General features: G+C 40.5%; 1 protein-coding gene across 2 annotated transcripts in view; it reads right to left on the bottom strand.

Moving 5' to 3' along the window:
• The window catches only part of LOC130282696 (uncharacterized), a 69,213-nt gene extending 53,492 nt beyond the window's left edge, over positions 1 to 15,721 (bottom strand). Inside the window, exon 1 of one of the 2 annotated variants that reach the window (XM_056531212.1) lies at positions 15,582 to 15,721. The gene's annotated coding sequence lies outside the window, so the exon portion shown is untranslated. The remainder of the gene's footprint in view (positions 1 to 15,581) is intronic. The other variant, XM_056531216.1, reaches the window with a different exon arrangement.
• Positions 15,722 to 17,277: the final 1,556 nt, after the last annotated feature.

Here is a 17,277-nt window from a genome sequence, read left to right as displayed (position 1 = left end):
AATGGAAATACCCCATATGTGGACGTCAAGTGCACTGCGGGCGCACTACAATGCTCAGAAGGGAAGGAGTCACATTTGCAAATTTTGCTGAAATGGGGGTGGGGGGGAATATCACATTTAGGAAGCCTCTATGGTGCCAGAACAGCAAAAAATAAACACATGGCATACTATTTTGGAAACTACACCCATCAAGGAACGTAACAAGGGGTACAGTGAGCCTTAACACCGCACAAGTGTTTGACAACTTTGTTTGTTTTTACAGCATTCACAGTGTGGGATAAATAACCTTATTGTTTTCTATTGTATAGGTTTGGGAGTTTTTTCTGGGGGGTGATAATATAGGGTTTTATTGGGAAAGGGGCATTTATTTATTTATTTTTACACTTTATTCATTTATTGAAAAACCTTTTATTTTTATATTTTCACTTTTTTACATCTGTATTGTTGCACAGTATAACTGTCAGCATGAACTGACATGCATCCTGTGTGATCCAGCCTATGTCTGGACCTCATAGGCTGCTGAACTAGGCAGAGAGGAGGCCACCAGCCGGCTTCCTGCTGCCGTGGCAACCAATTGGTGAACCCCCCCCCCCAATCCCATAGATATATGCTGTGATCAGGACTGATCACGGCATTTATCTCGGTCTTGATAGCTACGGCATTGTGATTGACAGCTGGGTCCCACTAGCGCATTTCAATGCATCACGCTGAGCAGGATATCGCCAGGACGTATGCATACATCCAGTTGCATTAACATGTAGGCAACTGACATGCCCCCTCCCATAGACTTGCATTGAGGGGGCAGGGCGTGACATCACACGGGGTTGGATTCGTGATGTCATGATACTCCGGCTCCGTGGCCGTTACTCTTCACACTCAGAGCCTCCAGCACTGTGGAGAGCTCACAAAGGTGGGTGCGGAATGACAGATTGCGGGGGTCCCCAGTGACCCCCTTTGGATGGGGGATAAGATGTATTATGGCTTTAAACAAACTTATAGTTCCACTGTTCCCTGGATATTTAAACCCATTTAGGCCCAAGCTGTATATGGTATACACATTACTTATTACTGCACTGGGAGAGGATGTGACCACAGTTGTCACGCCTCCTCCCATAGACATGAATGGAGGGGGCATGATGTCATGACCACGGCTGCCCGAAGCTGGCGATCTGAACATAAAAGTTCAGAACACTTGGGGGGGGGGGGGGCAGGTCGGAGATCACGAGGGGTCCAAGTGGCCGGACCCCTGCGATCAGACATCTTATCCCCTGTCCTTTCAATAGGGGGTAAGATGTCTAAGGCGGAGAACACCTTTAAGGACAACATAGGCTGTTTCCTTAAGGAGTTAAGTTTTATCTACCCTGGATTGCACACAGTACTTCACTATGACCCAACAGTGTAAAAAATAAAAATGATGACATGATACTCGCAATCTTAGTGAGAGTGGCATTCTTTGTTGGTGAGGTAATCCTCTGCCCATCCAAGCACGGCACTACTCTCACCACCTGCTAATGTATATTTTATCAATGTACAGTTATTATAAAAGCTTACAACACAGGGAAGGCAAAACTCTGTTTGTGCCACACACAGTGCTTCATCCTGAACCACCAATCGATGATACAATAAGGTGATTTTCATTGTAGCTGTGTAGTGTTTTTCATGTTTCTTCATGGTTGTCAAAGGATTCATGCTACCATCTAACCTTTTCCTAGGTGTCAAAGCTCTGGATGCCATTACCCTATTGCAAGAGACCAATTTGGTGTCAGACCATTAAAGGCATCTGACTGAAGCCAAATAAGTTGTAGATGCATGCATGGAAAAAGCTTAGCGCAAGCAAGAAGCTGCCTGTAAATTGCATGCCAAGGCTTGATCTCTTCAGACAGGTAACAAGGTTTGGCTGAAAAAGAACCACTGTGCTGACAAGCTTGACATCAAATAGAAGACAGAGCCGTATATCATCTAGGTCATCCCATTCCCAGAGAGTGACATCTATACGAATGCAAGAGAAGGTAAACCCTGTCTCAAGAAGATGTTTCAGTAGAGCCAGAGACTTCAGAGCCACCATCGGCTGAAGAGGAGACGACATCTAGGTAATCACACCCAGTAAAAGATCCACTGTTATGAGATTCTATAGAGCTTGGTCTCACAATAGGTATGGTCAATTCGGAGACTGAGCAGAAGGCTCAGTCTCATAATGCTAAGTTACGAGCGACATAAGTGGGAAAAAACTGTGTATTTTTAAGATATTTAAACACTAGTTTAATTTAGAAAAATTACTATTGTGCACAGTGCTACACTGTAGTCATTTTCTTTTATAAAACTTTTTAGTTACACTTCAAAGAACTGGATTTGCCTATTGCTTTATCTTAACAAAACTTTTGAATTGCCCTTTATTGCATTGTGTAATCAATTATTTGTATTTTCCATCAGAAAACATCACAGGTAATGAATGAACAATTCTCTAGTGATGAACAAAAAGTCATATCCATCAGAGAGGATATATATATATATATATATATATATATATATATATATATATAAAAGATACAATGTAATTTTTTTCCTTTTTTTAAATAACAACAGAAGTCAATACCAAACTCAAAAAAAAATACAAAAAATAAAAAAGAACCAAAAATAGCAAAAATGTAACAATCTTTATTAGAAAATTCCTAAAATCTATGTCAATGAAATACTATAAAATCAGTAAACATAAAGAGTCAGGAGTCTCTAAAAGAGGCTCTACTAAGGGTCAATACCCCAAATTCACCCGAAGCGTTTCCCCGTAACTCTAATATAGGGGTTTCTTAATATTCACCAGATATAAAGTGGAGGTAGTAAAATATCATAGATTATTCCATTCTATAAGGCAGACATACAAATAAAGCAAAAGTGTAGCATGTGGCAGACAGAGATACAATACATCAAACACGGATGAACAATTTTCTTATGATGGAAGTTTCCAGAAGCAAATTGCCATTGGACAGACCCTTGAAGCTTGATGAATATCCTCAAGGAGTGATCCTTGTTCCTAAAATAGGAGAATAAACAAAAGACAGCAGAAGCAAGCAAGAAAAGGCACATCATGGAGTAAAAGTAAAGCACATATAAAGCACATATAGCCAGCCACATTCATGAATGGAATAATCCCACTATGTACCTTTAGATAGAGCAATGGTACATCAGAGTTTTCACACACAGGATAGACCAGGTATATATATATATTATCCATCTTTTCATTCATAATGGCCCCCACAGGTTAAAAGATTCATATGTAGATTAGAAAAATTATTAACTATCCATATGTGCTCAAAGATACGTATTAGATCATCTAAGTGTTTAACATAATTTACCTCCACATGTATGTTCACCTGTCAGGCCTCAAACAGATAATACTAAGACTGCTGGAAACTTCAAATAGCTCACATAAAAGGGTCCTATTATGATATGCTCACACCTAAAGCAAGGACACCCCAAGTGTCATGCTAAAGAAGGGATAAGTAATGAACAAGCTCAAACAAGAATGCTGTGCATGTATTAACCAACTAAATAAAGCATGCAAAGGAGAGTCGCTCATTGACTTCATCCTGTGGATCCATTCCGCCTCTTTCTGTAAAATTTTCTTATCCCATTTGCCTCCTCTAAGGGATCGACAAACTACTTCCATTACACAGAACATCATATCCTTAACATTACCTCCATGTTTCTCAATGACATTCTGTGCTAGGGGGTTATCCCTCCTGTTCTCTATATCACAAATGTGTTCCCTAACTCTCCTTTTTGAAAGATCTCTTAGTCTTTCCTACATATTGCATAGGGCATGTGCATGTGCAGAGATACACTACCCCCTCAGTTTTGCAGTTCGCAAAATCCCGTATCCCGTAAACCTTCTTAGTTACTACACTCGAGAAGGTTTTGGTCTGTGACACAGATGCACATGCCCTACACCTACCGCAACAGAAAATGCCCAAAGGTCGTCTGTCCAGCCAAGTACCTTCTCTCTTTGCCCCCTGAAAATGGCTGCGTACTAGCCTGTCTCTTAGTGACCCACCCTTTCTAAAAGTGATAGAAGGGTGCACAGGTAATACATCAATAAGATCCTTATCATTGAGCAGTATGGGCCATAGTGAACATACATGTGGAGGTAAATTATGTTAAACACTTAATGATCTAATACACTTCTTTGAGCATGTATTTATAGTTAATCATTTTTCTAATCTACATCTACATATGAATCTTTTAGCCAGTGGGGGCCATTATGAAAGTAAAGATGGATAATATCACCTTATCTACCTGGTCATCCTGTATGTGAAAACTCTGATGTACCATTGTTCTATCTAAAGGTACCTATTGTGATTATTCCATTCATGAATGTGGCTGGCTATATGTGCTTTATATGTGCTTTACTTGTACTTCTTGATGTGTCTTTTCTTGCTTGCTTCTGCTGTCTTTTGTTTATTCTCCTATTTTACGAACAAGGATCACTCCTTGAGGATATTCATCAAGCTTTAAGGGTCTGTCCAATGGCAATTTGCTTCTGGGAACTTCCATCATAAGAAAATTGTTCATCCGTGTTTGATGTATTGTATCTCTGTCTGCCACATGCTATACTTTTGCTTTATTTGTATGTCTGCCTTATAGAATGGAATAATCTATGGTATTTTACTACCTCCACTTTATATCTGGTACATATTAAGAAACCCCTGATGAACCCTAGTTGTATTAGAGTTACGGGGAAACGCGTCAGGTGAATTTTGGGCATTGACCCTTAGGAGAGCCTCTTTTTGAGACTCCTGACTCTGTATGTTTACTGATTTTATAGTTATTATTGTCATAGATTTTAGGAATTTTCTAATAAAGATTGTTACATTTTAGCTATTTTTGGTTGCTCTTGGTTGTGAAACTAGCTAAATTGGATGAGATAGTCCAGCTTTTTCAGTGATTGGCAAACTCCCAAAAAAAAAAAAAACTCCCATTGCTTACCCTGAAAACAACTATACAACTATGATTTGATCCAATCCTACAAAACAGAAAGCCAACTGGGGATTTTAGATTTTGTGATCTTATGTATACGTGTTAAACTGAGGTCCATTACTTCTGTACACATAGCTATAATAACCATCAAGGTGGAATATATTTATTATAGTAATTTTGCCTGCCCAGGAAATGAGGGGATGAAAGTATTGTTCCAGCAATATGGGAGAGTAGAGGATGGTCATTATATTTAAAAAGATTGGCATTAGGTGGTGCTTTTCCCAAAAAAGTATTTAGATTTCCATGAATATGGATATTTAAAATATTTCCATATGGGACTCTAACATTTTTTACATGGTGGTATTCACTTTATAATAAGAGGATACAGCATAAGTCATGAAGAGATGAACATGTGGAATGCCCCCCTGTAGGTAGTTTTTCACAGTTGCTAGATACCCCCCTGTAGGTAGTTTCCCCAGTTGCTAGGTGCCCTCTGTAGGGGCCCCCTGGCCAAGATTAAATAATAATAATAAATAAAACATCTTCTCTGCTCTTCAGGCACATTCATCTTTTGCATACCCTGCTTCCCATGTCTGTTTGGTGGCCTAATTCTACATATGTCCAAAGCTACCGTATAATAGCTTTTCCCCTGGTAACATATAAATGTTAGAAAGCAAACTCTGCAAAGACAGTTGAGGGTTAATGAGAAATGGCATATACATGCCACACTAAGGAAGTAAATTGCAGAAGAAGACGTGAAAGGTTTAAAATAGGAAATTTAGAATTACAGTCTTATGCAGCTTAAACGTTAAAGTAGCTGATGCAAGTGATTTTATACAAGTATCAATTTTAGCTGAAAACGGCTATGAAGGGTGGAAAAACTATTTGCTTATGCCCCCTGATGGCTCAAGAGAGAGAAAGCAAACCAAAATACATCTTTCTAGAAGACAGACATTGTAGAAATGTTCCTTGTACATTCACACATTCTAAGAGATTACATTGACTTTATTAGAGTCTGCTGTAGGGAAACTCGCTGTAGACCTGCCCATGTGAACATACCCTTAGGGTGCGTTCACATGCTAGTAAACCCGCTGGGAAACCCGCTGCGAGTTACGCTACCATTCATTTGAATGGGTCCGCAGACAGTCTGCAAATTTGACACCATTGCGGACTGTCTGTGGACCCATTTAAATCAATGGTAGCGTAACTCACAGCAGGATTCCCGCAGCGGGAAACCCGCTGCTAGTAATATCGTTTCAAGGCTCCCTTAAAGCGAATGTCACCCTGTCAGCCCTGTTTAATGCTAAGAGCTGCAGACACCATTTTATAGCTGTTGGGCTATGTTCACACTCCAGAATTTCTCCATTGAATTCCACATGAAAATTCTGCATAAATGTTATAACCAATACACTTCAATGGATTCTGCAATCCCATTCACACAGCAGAACTTCTGCTGCAGAATTTCCTCTTCAGGAATTCCATTGAAGTTAATGGGCAATTAATTTCTGCGGAATTTACTGCCGAATTTTCATGCAGAAATTCTGCTGTGCAAACATGGCCTTAGGGTATACAAGGAAGCTGTACCTTTCCTGGAGCTGACTGTGATTTCCAAATTTAAAGCTCTGTACAGGCGAAACTCGAAAAATTCAAATATCGTGCAAAGTTCATTTATTTCAGTAATGCAACTTAAAAGGGGAAACTAATATATGAGAGAGACTCATTACATGCAAAGCAATATAGGTCAAGCTGTGGTTTGTCATAATTGTGATGATTATGGCTTATAGCTCATGAAAACCCCAAAGCCCCCCCAATTACTATGATTTGGGGAGCAATGTCATCTGCTGGTGTTTGTCCACTGTGCTTCTGTGGTGGCCCAGTACAGAAGGTGCCCTTCTGTACCCCTGCCATTCCTATCGGGCAGGTTCAGTCAATGTCCTTTGGCCCCACACTCCTCAGAACTTTCTCCACCATATCAAAATATGTATGGGTGTATTCAATGTTATATAATTTATTAATATGTTATTGTGCCTTTAAATTTCTGTTACTAAGGACCTTTGTTGTCAAGGGGAGGAATGCAAGGGGAACAGGTGACCTATCTTGGCAATGGGATCTCAAAATTGCTACCAGACCTAGCTGGTAGGAGCTAGCCTAGTGAGGACTTGAGGAGTCTGTGTGATCCAGAGGGAGGCCTGAGGCCTAATCCAGTCAGCATGCTTCTACTTAACCCCTGCACCTGTAGTGAAAGTCAAAGCTGCAAGGTAGGACCTAAACCAGTGGGGATTCTAGTCCAGTCCAAGCAAGTCAGTCAAGTCTGTTATTAAGCCTGGCTGCATCAGTCAAGTCAATAGCAACTATTAGTCCCAGAAATCCGATAAGCTTCCTGAAGTTCACCCTGAATGTACCCAGTGCTGAGCTGTAAAGACTGTAACACCATGTCTGCCTCAGTAAAGAGCCATTGTTCCGTAACCTTGTGTCGGAGTGATGATTTGCCCCGTGCCTGGCCCAGGAATCAGCGGCTATACCTCGGGTGGTGAATTAGCTAAGCCATACCCTGGCGTCACGATCACAAAGGGTTAATAACATCTGCCCTTCCATACCCGTCACCACACTTCATTAAGTCCAGGGTCAATGCATCCGTCTACCAGGAGATTTTGGAGCACTTAATGCTTCTTTTCCTATTAATGAAATACAATGAACTTTTGCACGATATTCTAATCTTACGAGTTTCATCTGTACATCAGTCAAGGAGGGACAGTGATGTGAAAGAATTAGGAGGTATACTACATAGAAACATAGAATGTGTCAGCAGATAAGAACCATTTGGCCCATCTAGTCTGCACAATAATCTGAATCCTATCAATAGTCCCTGGCCCTATCTTATATGAAGTATAGCTTTATGCTTATCCCATGCATGTTTAAACTCCTTCACTGTATTTTCAGTGACCACTTCTGAAGGAAGGCTATTCCATGCCTCCACTACTCAGTAAAGTAATATCAGCGATATCACTAATGACGATATAAAACAATATTGGTCCCAGTACAGATCCCTGAGGTACCCCACTGGTAACTACAACCCTTTTTGTCTGTCACTCAGCCACTGCCTAATCCACTCAACAATATGGGAGTCCGAACTCAATGACTGTAGTTTATTGATAAGTCTTCTATGTGGGACAGTGTCAAAAGCCTTACTAAAATCTAGATATGTGATGTCTACTGCCCCTCCGCTATCTATTATTTTAGTCACCCAGTGGAAAACACAGAATCTACAGTACTTTTTTGTGGCATCTATTTTCTTAGTTTGTGAATTTTTTTTTCCATATTTTCATGCTTACAAAAATGCATCTGCAAATCTGTGTTGCATTTTTTCTATGTTGTGTGGTGTTTTTTATTTTCTTTAAGACAAATCCTCGAATCAATCAATGGTTAAATGACTTGTAAAGGGAAAAGCACCAGTAAAACATAAAAAGTCATACAGTTACTAAGTCACACCAGTATATAAGGAGGAAATATTATCACTACACATATTACCACCATACTGTTACTGACCAAATCGTGGATACTGAGACCAATATTAATAATAATACCATGACCACATATTACCACCACCACATAATGAATAATATCACTACACTCCTACTGAATGAAAACCACTCTACAAAGGCCAAAATTCCCCCTTACAGTTACCATATAATGGTAGATACCAGCGCTACATAGGCCATAAAGCAAGTCATTACAATTAGTTATACCCAGTGACTCCCAGGTAATACTTTCTCTACGTGACTCACAGGTTAGGGTGCATTCACATTACGATTTTGCTATATGGTTCCCGTACATGGTTTTGTATTTGAAAACCGTGTACAACCATATAGCAAACCATATACATTAACCTCCTATACAAAAACCTACACAACTAGATGTATCCTGTTGTGTACGTTTTTCTACTTTTGTGCATTTTTTTGCCATGCATAAAACCATAGGCAACCATGGTTTTGTGTCCGGTTGGGTCCTGTTTTTCTGCTAACAAAAGGTTTTGTGTCCTTTATGAAAACCGTACATATGGGTTTCATAACATTGTACTAAATGGAAACCGTATTGAACACACAATTGAATACAGTTTTGTCAGTTTTTGAGGAATACGTTTTCCAAAACAAAAATGTATTTAAAATAGTATGGCAAAACCATTATGTGAATGTAGCCTAAAATTTTCTTTTCATGAAGATTTCTCCCGACCATGAATTGTCTGCACAGAATCTGCCACTACTAAATAATTACTCCAGCACTATCCTCACCTCTATAAAAAGTTCCAATTTATAATACTCCACATAGTAATAAAAAAAGGTGTATATAAAAAAGCCTATGCTCCACATAGTAATAGAAAAAGGTATATGAAAAAGCCTATGCTCCACATAGTAATAGAAAATGGTATATGAAAAAGCCTATGCTCCACATAGTAATAGAAAAAGGTATATGAAAAAGCCTATGCTCCACATAGTAATAGAAAAAGGTATATGAAAAAGTCTATGCTCCACATAGTAATAGAAAAAGGTATATATAAAAAAAAAACCTATGTATCATGAAAAAAAAACACAAAATTATTTTGGTAGCACAAGAAATACAAATGTTAGGGCCATTAATCTACCATGTGTGCAAAATCAGTAAAAAGGACTGGAACACTCATCTTTAGAGGGTTAACCTCTTAAGGACATAGGACGTTCTCTAACGTCCCCACTACCTGGGCTTTAATGCCCAAGGACGTTAGAGAACGTCCTGTTGTATTTCCGGTCTCTGCCGCTCGCCGGGCAGAGATCGGAACTGGATGCCTGCTGGAATGCTTCAGCAGGCATCCAGGGCAAACGCTGAGGGGGGCCATGTAGGCCCCCCATGTCGGCGATCGCCGCAAATCGCAAGGGAAATCGCCCTTGCGATCTGCGGCGATACCGGGCTGATCGGGTCTCTGGGACCCGATTGCCCGGTAATTTTGCATGATCCCGGCTGTCACAGACAGCCAGGACCATGCTGAAGACTAGGAGCGAGGTGGCAAGCCTGCCACCTCCTCCGATCCCCTGCGATCCGTCGGTTAACTAACCGACCAATCGCAGGGGGGGTGGTTACTTCCTCCCGCCCTGCCCGGCCCCTTGAAGTCCGGAGAGGACGGGAGGAACACCGGAGGACGCGGCAGGGGACGGGGGAGTGCTGGGGCCCGGCCCCGGTACTTACCTCGTCCCTGAAGGCCCGTATCCCGGCGACGGAGACGGCGGCGGCGACAGGTGAGTTGATCTTCAGCCGCGGTCGGGCCCTTTACAGCAATGCACGTCGCCGTAAAGCGACATGCATTGCTGTAATGGGACCCTGTAAACTACAACTCCCAGCATGCCCAGACAGCCCTTGGCGTCTGGGCATGCTTGGAGTTGCAGTTTTGCAACATCTGGAGGTCCACAGTTTGGAGACCACTGTGCCCTTCCAGATGTTGCAAAACTACACATCCTCAGCATGCCCTTACTGTCCAGGCATGCTGGGAGTTGTAGTTCTGTAACATCTGGCCCTTCAGATGTTGCAGAACTACAACTCCCAGCATGCCTGGACAGTTTTGGCATACTGGGAGTTGTAGTTTTGCAACATCTGGAAGGGCACAGATTGGGAACCACTGTATTAGTGGTTTGCAAACTGTAGTCCTCCAGATGTTGCAAAACTACAACTCAAAGCATGCTGGGAGTTGTAGTTCGGCAACATCTGGCTCTAAAGATGTTGCCAAACTACTACTCCCAGCATGCCTGAGAATGCTGAGAGTTGTGGTTTTGCAACAACTGGAGGCACACTGGTTGGGAAACATTGTCTGTTTCCTAACTCAATGTTTCCCAACCCGTGTGCCTCCAGCTGTTGCAAAACTATAACTACCAGCATGCACTGATAAACTGTGCATGCTGGGAGTTGTAGTTTTGCAACAGCTGGAGGTCCCCCCCCCCCCTGTGAATGTACAAGGTACATTCACATGGGCAGGGGCTTACAGTGAGTATCAGGCTGCAAGTTTGCGATGCAGCAAATTTTGCGCGGCAGCTCAAACTCGCAGCGGGAAACTCGCTGTAATCCCCCGCCCATGTGACTGTACCCTAAAAACACTACACTACACTACCACAAAATAAAATAAAAAGTAAAAAAACACTACATATACACATACCCCTACACAGCCCCCCTCCCCAATAAAAATGAAAAACGTCTGGTACGCCACTGTTTCCAAAATGGAGCCTCCAGCTGTTGCAAAACAACAACTCCCAGTATTGCCGGACAGCCGTTGACTGTCCAAGCATGCTGGGAGTTTTGCAACAGCTGGAGGCACCCTGTTTGGGAATCACTGGCGTAGAATACCCCTATGTCCACCCCTATGCAAATCCCTAATTCAGGCCTCAAATGCGCATGGCGCTCTCACTTTGTAGCCCTGTCGTATTTCAGGGCAACAGTTTAGGGCCACATATGGGGTATCGCCGTACTCGGGAGAAATTGCCTAACAAATTTTGGGGGGCTTTTTCTCCTTTAACCCCTTATGAAAAGGTTAAGTTGGGGTCTACAACAGCATGTTAGTGTAAAAAAATACATTTTTTACACTAACACGCTGGTGTTGCCCTATACTGTTCATTTTGACAAGAGGTAAAAGGGAAAAAAGCCCCCCAACATTTGTAATGCAATTTCTCCCGACTACGGAGATACCCCATAAGTGGACGCAAAGTGCTCTGGGGGCGCACAACAAGGCCCAGAAGGGATAGTCCACCATGTACATTTGAGGTGATTTGCACAGGGGTGGCTGATTGTTACAGCGGTTTTGACAAACGCAAAAAAAAAAAACACATGTGCCCCCATTTTGGAAACTACACCCCTCAAGGAATGTAATGAGGGGTGCAATGAGAATTTAAACCCCACTGGTGTCTGACAGATCTTTGGAACAGTGGGCTGTGCAAATTAAAAATTTTGTACAGCCCACTGTTCCTAAGATCTGACAGACACCAGTGGGGGGGTAAATGCTCACTGTACCCCTTGTTACGTTCCTCAAGGGGTCTAGTTTCCAAAATGGTATGCCATGTGGGGTTTATTTTGCTGTCCTGGCACCATAGGGGCTTCCTAAATGCAACATGCCCCCCAAGCAAAATTTGCTCTCCAAAAGCCAAATATGACTCCTTCTCTTCTGAGCATTGTAGTTCGCCCGTAGTGCACTTCAGGTCCACTTATGGGGTAGCTTCATACTCAGAAGAGATGGGGTTACAAATTTTGGGGGGTCTTTTCTGCTATTAACCCTTGCAAAAATTTGAAATTTGGGGGGAAACACACATTTTAGTGAATTTTTTTATTTTTTTTTTACATATGCAAAAGTCGTGAAACCCCAGTGGGGCATTAAGGCTCACTTTATTCCTTGTTACGTTCCTCAAGGGGTCTAGTTTCCAAAATGGTATGCCATGTGAGGCATGCCATGTGAGGGGCTTCCTAAATGCGACATGCCCCCCGACCAAAATTTGCTCTCCAAAAGCCAAATATGACTCCTTCTCTTCTGAGCATTGTAGTTCGCCCCTAGTGCACTTCAGGTCCACTAATGGGGTAGCTTCATACTCAGAAGAGATGGGGTTACAAATTTTGGGGGGTATTTTCTGCTATTAACCCTTGCAAAAATGTGAAATTTGGGGGGAAACACACATTTTAGTGAAAAAATATATATCTTTTTTTACATATGCAAAAGTCGTGAAACACCTGTTTGGTATTAAGGTTCACTTTACCCCTTTTTACGTTCCCCAATGGGTCTAGTTTCTAAAATGGTATGCCATGTGGGGATTTTTTGCTGTTCTGGTACCATAGGGGCTTCCTAAATGCAACATGCCCCCCAAAAACCATTTCAGAAAAACGTACTCTCCAAAATCCCCTTGTCGCTCCTTCCCTTCTGAGCCATCTAATGCGCCCGCCAAACAATTAACATAGACATATGAGGTATGTGCTTACTCGAGAGAAATTGGGCTACAAATATAAGTATAAATTTTCTCCTTCTACCCCTTGTAAAAATTCAAAAATTGGGTCTACAAGAACATGCGAGTGTAAAAAATGAAGATTGTGAATTTTCTCCTTCACTTTGCTGCTATTCCTGTGAAACACCTAAAGGGTTAAAACGCTGACTGAATGTAATTTTGAATACTTTGGGGGGTGCAGTTTTTATAATGGGGTCATTTGTGGGGTATTTCTAATATGAAGACCCTTCAAATCCACTTCAAACCTGAACTGGTCCCTGAAAAATAGTGAGTTTGAAAATTTTGTGAAAAATTGGAAAATTGCTGCTGAACTTTGAAGCCCTCTGGTGTCTTCCAAAAGTAAAATCACGTCAATTTTATGATGCAAACATAAAGTAGATATATTGTATTTGTGAATAAAAATTTTTTTATTTGGAATATCCATTTCCCTTACAAGCAGAGAGCTTCAAACTTAGAAAAATGCAAAATTTTCAATTTTTTCATAAAATTTTGGAATTTTTCACTAAAAAACGATGCAAGTATCGACAAAATTTTACCAATAACATAAAGTAGAATATGTCACGAAAAAACTATCTCGGAATCAGAATGAAAGGTAAAAGCATCCCAGAGTTATTAATGTTTAAAGGGACAGTGGTCAAATGTTCAAAAAACGCTCCGGTCCTAAGGTGTAAAATGGCCTGGTCCTTAAGGGGTTAAGCAAGATCTGTCCAAGACTTTTTGTCTCATTTTGCATCACATTTTTAGTTTTCACATCTTCTTGTCTTTATGTTTTTCTTGTGATCATATTACCACAGAATTTTTCCTATACTTTTTTTATGTAAAAATGTGCATGCTCCTAATAAAATGATGTATTCAAAGAAAGTTACCATGTCACAATGCCAAAAAGCAGGTAATGACATACAAGCCACTGTGCTATATAACACTTGTTGACATAACTTCCTATGTGTCCTGGAGCGAACACTCTTAGCAGTGCAAGTCACTGAGCCTGTCTCCAAGTTAAATGCCATGGAACTATCCTCCATTGTATTGCTGGGAATTACAGAGTTCCATCTGTCATTCAAAATTGCTGACATGACAGAAACTGTCTGGGTCACTGAGTCAACTGGCACCACAGGTAATAGCTTTTTAATTTGTGGGAATTGCAATTTATTACAACTGGAATGAAATATATACTGAAAGCTACGGGACAATTCCATGATGAAAAGGGAACTCTATTGTAGTACAGTATTAGCTACAGAAGCTTACAGTTAGTTATGGTCATATTGCCAGGTGAAATAATTTATCTTTCATATGTTGTACCTTACAGCTAAAATAATAAATGTATATGCTAATTTCTGTATAGCCATAGACATGTTTTTATAGGTACTCGTCATTGATGTATATATTAGTAATGGAAAAAAGAGCAAGTGTTTGCTCCGTTACTTCTCAGAAGACTTGTAAACATGACCTTAAGCTCTAACATAATCTAGTTAGTGGAGGGGCTGCTTCTGGTTGCAAGATATTTAAAATTATATATTTTTTCAAATTCCTCTTCCTCTGCTGATTTTGTCCCTATTGATGTGGTCTACATTGTGTCTGCAGGGCAAATTTACTCTCCTCCTGGAAATATTTATAGAGGAACCACACTTTTTGGGAGAGCAGATCGCTTTTATCGACAAGCAGAAGAAATGAGGAACAATTTAATTCATTAAATGAGTGACTGATGCAGCTTTGTGTTTTAATAAATGTGGTTTTATAAATATAATCATTTCCATTCATGCCCGTTAGCAAACTCTGTACTGTTTTAAAAGTATATAAAGGAACAGAATTAGGAATGCAAATTTACAGTACATGTTATTTCCTTTACAACAAGCTCTTAAAGGGAATTTCAATAATGTAATAAAATACAATAATGTAATAAAATACAATAAAAATAGAACAACTAACCGATTCAAAAAAAATGTTTATCCGGGAATTTATATATATATATATATATATATATATATATCTCCAAATAGGCAGCAGCACACACGTGTGTGCTGCTGCCTATTTGGATATATCTATGCTGGGATCCCCTTGCCAAGGCTCCGACACAGCTTGCACCATTTACGTATAGCCTCAGTTTTGGTTGTGCTGCTCTTCTGTGAAGTATATATATATATATATATATATATATATATATATATATATACGAGCAGATGGAGCAGCACACTGAAGTTAGTCCGTGGGTGCAGGCTGAGGTTGGACCTTGGTCACAGGTCCCGTCTTAAATATTCAAAGCAGGCACAGCAGCACTCCAATTAGTGAAAAAGTAGTGGCTTTTATTCACCCAAAAATGAACAGCAACGTTTTGGCTTGCTCTCCAAGCCTTTATCAAGCAGTGATAATAACGTAGTAAGCAGTATATATATGGTGGACATCATTACATCACATCCTGTGGGTGTCAGTTAATTAGCATATGTACACAAATACACACAAGATCACAGCAGTAATACTCAAATCACACAATCTCTCTGGAGTACCACTTGCTGCGAAAGTACAGTGCAACACTTCATCATAAGCATACAGTGTAAAAAACGTGTACAGTGTATAAATTAGTGCAGATAAATAAAATCACATAGTAATCTCTACCTCAGAATCGGGTCAGGTCAAAGGTACATCAGATCCCATTATATGTATATTCCAATTGGGGCCAAAACACCAAAAGTATAAGAGACAGATGTATGAACAAAGTAAAACTGAGCTTGGCGTCCCCGCCGGGATACTTCCGGTGCCTCGTTGCGCATGCGCCCAAACTCCGGTCGGAGCATTTAGCCATCTTGAGTATGGGCAGCCAGTGTATCGGAGCTCCTCTCTTGTTTTCTCTGGCATGCGCATGTGTGAGTGTTCTAGCGCTTGCGCACCAGCAGTATAGAAGGTAACAGCGCCATCTTTATTGTTGGAATAACGGGATAAACATAATTCACTGTATATAGTAGCAGTGATGCCTCGCAGCAGACTAATTCGTGCCAGACCTGTGATGGAATGTCAACATATCCTTGGGGACAAACCTCCAGGTACATCACTTCCATCCGTAGTCCCCCCATTTTCGGGAGGGTCAAATCGGTGGGAGGGGCACAGGTCCCTGATTTGGACGCACACTTAGTACAACAGTATTCAGACCAGTGTTGTCTGTTCCAGCGTTATTCCAGCCTTATTAGGATATTCACTACACACATACTGTGAGGCAACTGTATGACACGGATTATAGATAAAGAGAAAAGCAAATTAATAGAAATCAAGTAAAAAAAGAAAAAAGAAAAGTAAAAAAGGAACAAGAAAGAATGAACACAAATAATATCACAAATAATATTAGGTGATGGCTCTTTTGGTTCACTTTGCAGAAGGGGATCTTGTCCATTGCCTGATCCGGTTCTAGAGGGGGACAAAAAAAAAAAACGAAGGAAAATTAATATCAGTAATTACTGTAAAAATCTCAAACATACATCATGTCAGGAAACAGTTTTTTTTACAAGCATTAGGCATTACATATATCCTGCATAATTTTGAAGTCTACATTAAATCCTTCTGGCTTTAGGCTCTGTAATTTAAAAATCCATGATAATTATTTTTTCTTTAAAATGCTTCTGCGGTCCTCCCCCCTCTTTTCAGAGGTGGGACATGATCCACCAGCATGCATTTTAGATCTTTTTCATTATGCCCGGCATCGGCAAAGTGTTTTGGGACTGGGAGGTCCTGTTTATTTTTGCGTATAGTATACCGATGCTGATTCATCCTTGTTTTGAAATCCCATTTGAAATCCCATTTTACTTAACATGCACTAGTGATCACGTTATATATATATATATTGTGGTGTCCTTGCCACAAACTATATGTAGGTGAAACCACTTTAGATTTCAAAACAAGGATGAATTACTGATTTAAATTTTCCTTCGTTTTTTTGTCCCCCTCTAGAACCGGATCAGGCAATGGACAAGATCCCCTTCTGCAAAGTGAACCAAAAGAGCCATCACCTAATATTATTTGTGTTCATTCTTTCTTCTTCCTTTTTTACTTTTCTTTTTTCTTTTTTTCTTTTTTCTTCTTTTACTTGATTTCTATTAATTTGCTTTTCTCTTTATCTATAATCCGTGTCATACAGTTGCCTCACAGTATGTGTGTAGTGAATATCCTAATAAGGCTGGAATAACGTTGGAACAGACAACACTGGTCTGAATACTGTTCTACTAAGTGTGCGTCCAAATCAGGGACCTGTGCCCCTCCCACCGATTTGACCCTCCCGAAAATGGGGGGACTACGGATGGAAGTGATGTACCTGGAGGTTTGT

Source organism: Hyla sarda, chromosome 7 (assembly GCF_029499605.1).
Source record: "Hyla sarda isolate aHylSar1 chromosome 7, aHylSar1.hap1, whole genome shotgun sequence".
NCBI classification, from domain to species: domain Eukaryota; kingdom Metazoa; phylum Chordata; class Amphibia; order Anura; family Hylidae; genus Hyla; species Hyla sarda.
The sequence above is the reverse complement of the archived record's forward strand: the minus strand, read 5'-3'. Positions and strand labels throughout refer to the sequence as shown.